Raw genomic sequence first — 8,360 nt, forward strand, 5'->3', positions numbered from 1 at the left:
GAAGTAGGATTGCCCAACCTTCCTTCTGAGGAGTGGCTGGTGGGTTTGAACTGCCAGCCGTCTGGTTAGCAGGCAAGTGTCTTAGCCACTATGCTACCAGAGCTCCCTCCGTAGTGATACCACTTTGGCAACCCAAAGATTGGTCTCCAGGAGTCAGATCCGACTCGACGGCAGTGAGTTTGTTTTTTTTAATAATGTTAAGAAATGGAAAAATCCAGTTAAAATAAATGTTTTTCATCCCTAATCATTACCATATAAGCCACATATTGCTTATCTATCAATGTCAAGGAGCTCTGATGGCATAGTGGGTAAGGTATGTGGATGCTAACCGGAAGGTTGTTAGTTCAAACCACCAGCTGCTCTGCAGGAGGAATATGAGGCAATCTACTTCCATAAAGATTTATAGCTTTTTAAACCCAGTGGGGGTCACTATGAGTCTGAATTGGCTTGATGGCAGTAGATTTGGTTCTTGGTGTGGGAGACCTTGGAGTCCCTGCCTGCTACAGATCTGCTTGGCTGCTGACTGAAGGGTTGGAACAATACACTGCCCAGTCCTGTGCCATCCGTATGATGAATTATGGGCCTGACCATTGTGATCCGTAAGGTTTTCACTGGCTAATTTCCAAAAGTTGATCACCAGGCCTTTTTTCCTAGTCTGTCTTAGTCTGGAAGCCCCACTGAAACTTGTCCACCATGGGAGACCACGCTGGCTTTTTAAATACCAGTGGCACAGTTTCCAGCATCATTGCATCATGCAAACCCCCACAGTAGGACAAACTGACATATGGGTAGTGGACTTCACTTATAAAGGCAGAACTTATACTGGCTTCATCTCTATCACACACAGTTTTTACTCCTGTAGGTACCAGGTAAGATATCAGCCATTGAGTAGATGGCTGGGTGGATGGGTGGATTATTTAATTGATTGATTGGAAGGCAGGGGCTAGTGGGGGTTATTGGTGATGGGTGACCATCTCAGCATATTTCAAAACTTCTAATATGCTGTATGTCCTCTTAATTATAAGGCTGAGATAAAAGGTGTAATGAATTAGACTAAATATGACAGGAGATGAATAAAGCTTTCCTGGCTGACAGGCAAGTCCTGAGCTTATAAACATATCTATGCAAATCAGAAAAAATATGACAGCCCCTGAAATGGTTTTTAAACAGTTTTGTTCAGTCTGTGTAGTCGTTTTGCCCATCATAGCCCTGCAGCTTCTGGGGTTTTTGTGATGTACTCATCCTGGCAATGCCTTCAGACTTTGTCCTCAGGCAGTATAATTCCCAACCAAAGCATCTGGCACGTTGGTATACCCAGAGGCAGTACTCAGTTGGTTTTGCTGATAGAGTAAACAAACTCCCTTTGACAAGAGGGAGTGACTTACAATGTTCAGGGAGTACACTGAAGCTGAAGCAAGCACAGTGTTGGCAATTATGCAGGCATTGGATATGAACGTCTGGCTCGTGCTCAAAAGATGCAGGCGTCCAGGAGGGGCCCAGTGGGTCATAGAAACTTGTATGTGGATGCTAATTAGACATCACCTAATCTTGGAAGAGGTGCCACATGGAATGTACCAAGCTAAAGCCATGTTTTATTTATCTTTTAGAGGGAGACTGGAGAGGTGTTCGGAAGTTTTTGTTGTTACTGTGTGCCGTGGAGACTCATAGCTGCTCCATGAGTTACAGAGTAGAACCATTCCATAGGAAGCTTATAAATGTTTAATAAAGAAAATGTAACTGAATGACACTTAGGACCAAAGAAAATTTGAAACAACAAATGGTAACTTCAGAATGTTTGTGGTTTTCTGCAGTGGATTATTACAGTCTCATTTATAAGGGTCTCCCTAGCCAGTTCCTATGGCTATGAGCCTTCTGCATCCTTCTCTACTATACGCTCTTTCCTGGGGGCCTTGATAGTCAAAGAACAATAGTTTATCTTCATTCTTTTCTTACTCAAACAGGCCATCTTAGTAGAGATATGGGAAAACATGACTAGAGAAGTTTGAGTATCTCTTCAAATTTTCAGAGCACTGTTTTGGTCAGAATACTTGTGTCTGACTTAATGAACAGAGGATGTGGCACTTACTGAAGGAAAGAGAAAGAAGAAAGGAAAGAGTTTCTATCCCAATATGGCTAATATAAATAGGAATTTCTAAGTCTAATTAAAAAGTAAAAGAGTTGACCCCACCTGACTAAAGAATGCTGATTAATCCTATCCTATCTTGAAAAGATAAAACAACACTGAAAATCTCAGAGGAGCTTAAAAAACTGCAATTTACAATGTTGTTTGTAAAGTAAAGCTACCAATGGAGACTATCCTCTTTGCTTTTTCCTTACGTCATTTCCTGACTAGAGTGATGACTCAGCAAAAAAAAAAAAAAAAAAAAAAAGTGATGCCAGCATTACAGCACCACACTCTGCAGAGCACTCACATCTTTTCCTGAGGATCCGTTCCTGCACATTCGGCCTTGACGAAGCTCTAATTCACTGTGCTGGGCATGTGGTTTTCAGGTACTTCAAGTCAAGGTCTCTGGCTCCTCTTTGGTCTACATAACTAAATTCTGGCACACCGTAGCAATCATTTTTAAAAAAAACAATGAATCATTTTGCAGCTTCTGGCTCCACAGATTTCCAGTACATGGTCAGGTAATATTTTGTTCTTGGGCCATTTGTGAAAAGGCCATATGTATCACTTTTCCTTTCTATGTTTGGGCTTCTAGCTGATTACTTCATAAATCACAGAAATATTTTTATTTTTCATGACCTTTCATTTTTTTATATTACTCAGGTAATATGTAAATGCTTTCTCATTATTTGAAAAATTTAGTCCATAATTATACAAAAGAGAAATAGAAGTTCTTTATTTTGTTGCTGTCATCCTTTTCAAATGTGTGCTCTTTCTCAGAGATAATAATTGTTTTAAACTTTGTACCTCTTCTTCCAGATCATTTCTTTACTTTTACATCCATATTTGTACATGACGAAAGAATTGTCCCTTTTCTTTTTAATATGCATTGTAGAATCAACTTGTCAAGTTTCATTGAAAAACTACATGGGATTTTGTCTGGAATTGTACTAACTTTATGGATCAGTTTGGAGATCATTGATATCTTTCTGATAATGAGGCTTCCTATCACAGAATAAAGCTCTTCAACATGCTTCAATAACATTGTACAGTTTTCCATGTTTCATTATATTTATTTCTAAATAATTTTTTTATTGTGTTATATTATTTGAATTTACATTTTTTAACTTTGTGTTGCTGATATAGAGAAATGAATGTGCTTTTTGTATATTGTTCTTATATTGAACAAAATTGCTAACATCTCTTTGTGAATTCTGACAATACATCTATAGTCTTTCTTAAGTTTTTTTATTCATTTTTTGTTTTTGTAGATAATTATATTACCTGTTAAGTACTGCTGGTTTTGTTGCTTAATTTCCATATTGTACCTTTAATTCCTTTGTCTTAGCTGACTGTTCTGACTAACTCTCTAATATACTGTATGTAAGTGGGGATAACAGGCATCCTTCTTCTGTTCCTGACTTTCAAGGAAATACTTCTAACATGTCCCTATAACTGCAGTATTTGCTTTCAGTTTTTGATTATTATTTCTTATCAGACAAAGGAAATTCCCCTATATTTTTAGTTTTCTAAAAGCTTTACCTTAAATGAGTATTGAGTTTTATTGAGTACTTTATCTGCATTTATATATTTAAAGTGTTATTGGATATTTCAATCAGCAATATATAATGGAGCTGGGAGCTAGACTTGAAGGCTGTCCAAGGTAACTTGTGGCTTAATGGTCCTATGACTTATTTTCAATGACTTTATGATTTATAAACAATTTTGGGAAGGACAACAAGTATGTGGTACTTTAAAACTCAAAGGAGGAAGTTTAAAATGTTGAATGACCAATTCAACATTGTTGTTGTTGTTGTTATGTGCCGTCGAGTCAAACCCGACTCATAGTGACCCCTCCTTGGGTTTCCAAGGCAGTATCACTACGGAAGTAGGATTGCCCAACCTTCCTTCCGAGGAGTGGCTGGTGGGTTTGAACAGCCAGCCGTCTGGTTAGCAGGCAAGTGTTTTAGCCACTATGCTACCAGAGCTCCCCAATTCAACATTAGAAGTTAGAATTAGGGAGTCAATAATGGGAAGTATTTAGATTTACTGGGTTTTATAACTCTGATACTTACTAGTTTATGTACCCAGCAATTTACAGTTTCCTCTGTAAAAAGGAGATAATAATACTTTCTACCTCATATAGTTGTTGGTGAATTAAAAGCAACATTGCATGTAAAGTGCTTTATAAATGCGGAAGAACTCATTCTTTCATTCAACAAATAATTATCTCACACATGCCATGTATTCTAAGAGCTACTGATAGAAAAATAAGACAGAAGAAGCCCTATTCTCATGAAGTTTACACTGTCAAAGAGCAAACTGGAGTCTCTTAAAATTAAAGCAAAGAGTTTTTATTGAAGGAATAGTGATCCCAATTGGGCAGCACCTACAGAGGATTCACCAAAGTGCTCCACCATTCTGAGAGAGAAGTAAGCTTTGACCTTTGAGTTACACGTAATTACAAGACAATAGCAAGTTAAAACTTTACATTAGCTGACTTATTTTATAACATACATTTCTTGGAGCCAACTTAGTAAACTATGTATACATTCTTCCTAAGTCTGCTGTGCAAGCATTCTGAGACCATCTTGACAAACATTTACTGACAATAATTTCTTCATGAACCATATTCTTGTCCCCTGTATTGTTAGCTAAGCGTAGTTAAAATTTCACAAGAAGTTACAGCTGTAAATCACAGGCTTGGTTCTTAGAAAGGTAGAAAGAAGAATTTTGGACAAGTTTAATTCAACAATGGAGTTTAGATTTAGACCTAGGGCAGTCATCTTCAGTCATGCTTGAGTATCTCAGTTTTAGAATATCCTCACATAGCTATAACTGATTGACTGACCTCTTGAGTAAAGGACTTACAATCTATTTTCTGATATGGTCTCTTAATTTCTGCAAACTTTTGCAAGACCTTTTTTTCTGGAATCATCCCTAAATAATTGTTATTGCATTCTTTGCTGTTGTAGCCTGCTGAGAAAAAAATTCCTTCCATTTATCTAGTTTAAACTATACCATTTCTCAAGCTCTGCAAACATGTCCAGAAAAACAATGGCTATGAGTTGCTTTTATCAAAGGTAATTATAAGCAGAAAGTGGAGTTTTTTGTTTTTTTAATGGAGTCCAGCCTACATCTTGGACAGAAGTCTTTCTCATGACAAGTGCCTAAATTTGGGGGCTCTTTCAGAATTCTCTAGTAGCTGTGAACAAGTAATAAATTCAAACAAAAGAAAATGGAAAACCAATAAAGGGTCTTAGCATGAGAGTTGCATGGCCTGATATATATTTTTAAAAAATCATCACTGTGGTGCTCTGTAGAGAAGAGACTGTAGGAGATCAAAGTGGAAGCAGTTGGGAGAATATTACAGTTTTCAAGAACCTAGTGTGGTTATTACCATGAAGTAGGCTTGGAAGAAATGGATTAATTTTGGATATATTTTGGGGGTATAATCAGTGAAATTTGCTGATAGATGACATGTTGACTACTACTTTTTTTTTTTTTTTTAATTGTGATTTGGGTGAAAGTGTACAGAGCAAGCACATTTTCCATACAACAGCTCGTACACATTTTGTTGCATAACATTGATTGCAATCTCCACAATGCAACAGCCCTCTTCCCACTTCCTCCCTATAGTTACCTCTTCCCTGTGTCCTTCTTTCCCATGCATTCCTGCCCTCTTAGATATTACCCTGTGCAATACTGCCCTTCTGATCTCCCATGGTTGATCATTCTAAGGAGCGCTCCTACCTGGTGTAAATGTTTACCTTGTATGCCTGCCTGTTGTTTGCCTGGAAGCCGCAGGAGTGAGTTCAATTCTAGGCCCAAAGGGTGACTAGGGGCCATAGTCTTGGTGTTTCACCAATTTCTATCAGACCAGTAATTATAAGCAGGAAGTGACCAGTAAGCCTGGTCATTTTTATGATTTTGAGTTTTGTTCTATAATTTTCTCCCACTCTATCCAGGATTTCCTATTTTGGTCCTTTTCTGAGAGGTTCACAGTGGTAGCCAGGCATGATCTAGTTCTTCAATAACTACTACTTTTTTTATTATTATTATTTAAACCATGGGGTCATGCTCTTTACTGAAATCAGGATGTCGAGCAGAGGAACAGATTTTTCTCCCAAAGGAGAGCAAGATTGATCTTCTATAAAAATTAGCCACCATTCAAACATGAGTATATGGATGGATAGATGGGTGGACAGGCTAAATGATTAGGTATGTCTGTGAAATGGGGAGTGTATCCAAGAACATATATAGGGTTGGCAGATGATGGTCCTATAAGTTTATGTGAATGATCAGAATTCCCAGGTGTATAGTAGAGCTGATAAGGGGCAAGGTTGTGGTCACTGCTTCATCACAGCCAGCTACCCAGAGCAACCGAGTAGTTGAACCTGCGGGTTTGGGACCATAGTTGCAGGGGACATCAAGCTCAATTGGCATAACATACTAGACAAAACATTGTTCCACCTCCTACTTTGGTGAGTAGCTACTGGGATCTTAAAAGCTAGCAAGCTGCCATCTAGATGCAATGATGGGTCTCTCCTCATCCAGAGCAAAGAAGAATGAAGAAAACCAAAATTCATGGAAACAATTAGTCCTAGCGACTTGTACACCATCTGATCTGCAGCCTATACAACAAGACCAGAAACTAGATGGTGCCCGGCTACCACTGTCATCCACTTGGAAAGGGATCTATGTAGGAGATTCTTGATAGAGAGGGAGAACAATGTGGAACAAAACTCAAAATCATTTGGAGGGGAAAAAAAAAAAAAAAGGGATGGTTGGGACCAGGTTTGCTGGTCTGATAGAGCCTGGTGGAACCACTGAGACTATGGCCCCTAGATGCCCTTCAGGTCTGGAATTGAACCCACACCTGTGGTTTCCAGCCAAACAAAATACAGGCATATGAGTTGAACATTTACCTCAAGTAGATACACTCCTTGGAGAGAACAATCATGGGAGAAAGAAGGGCTGCTTATGCACAGGGAGACAGTTCAGGGGGCAGGAGTGTATGGAGGGATGGACACTGGGAAGAGGTAAGTATGGGGAGGAAGTGGGAGGGGAGCTGTTGCATTGTGGTAAACTGTGGTCAATGACATGAGACAAAGTATATGTGAACTGCTGTGTGGAAAGTGAATTTGCTCTGTAAATCTTCACCCAAATCACAATTAAAAAAATTAGCCATCACTATTCTCAATATTTGGGTTATGTTCTGAGTCTCATTGCTCCTTATCTTTTGACGATTCAAAGATGCTTATAAATTTGCATGAAATGAATAAAAGTAAAATGCATTTTAATTTAAAATAAATATAAGATACAAGGAGAGCTGAATTTTTGACAAATTTATTCTCTCTTTGTATTTTCTGAGTATATAAATTTGGAATGTTTCTATAATATGAGAACATTACAACATTTTTAAGGCACTTTTTAAATTAAAAGAAAAAAAATATGTAAACGTATGCACATTTTATTATTTCTCTCCTATCTAAGCACTGTTCCAAAATTTGACTCTTACTGACTGTTGATATCTGTCAAATAGAACATTGTCAGCAAAAATTTTGTAGAAAATATACATATATTTATATATGTGTTTATTTTTTATAGTAACTCCCAAGGATATTACATGAGAAATCTACTCTGTCTCTCTCATTGCTATTGAGTCAATTTTTACTTATAGTGACCCTACAGACAGAGTAGAACTGCCCCATAGGGTTTCCAAAGCTATGATCTTTAAAGAAGGAGATGGCCACATCTTTCTCCCATGGATCAGCTAGTGGATTTGAACCACTGACCTTTCAGTTAGCAGCTGAGCACTTAACCAACTTTGCCACCAGAGGTCCTTGTTGTTGTTAGGTGCTGTCTAGTCAGCTCCGACTCCTAGTGACCCTATGTACAATAGAACAAAACACTGCCTGGTCCTGTGCCAGCCTTACAGTCCTTCCCATACCTGAGCCCATTGTTGCAGCCACTGTGTCAATTCATCTCATTGAGGGCCTTCCTCTTTTTCCCTGACCCTCCACTTTACCAAGCATGATGTCCTTCTCCAGGGAGTGGTCCCTTCTGACAACATGTCCAGAGTAGGTGAGATGAAGTCTGGCCATTCTTTCTTCCAAGGAGCATTCCGGCTGCACTTCGTCCAGGACAGATTTGTTCATACTTTTAGCAGTCCTTGGTACTTGCAGTATTCTTCACCAACACCACAACTCAAAAGCATCAACTTTTCTTCAAT

The sequence above is a fragment of the Orycteropus afer genome, unplaced genomic scaffold, assembly GCF_000298275.1.
Source record: "Orycteropus afer afer isolate SDZICR_OR568_19922 unplaced genomic scaffold, OryAfe1.0 scaffold00007, whole genome shotgun sequence".
NCBI classification, from domain to species: domain Eukaryota; kingdom Metazoa; phylum Chordata; class Mammalia; order Tubulidentata; family Orycteropodidae; genus Orycteropus; species Orycteropus afer.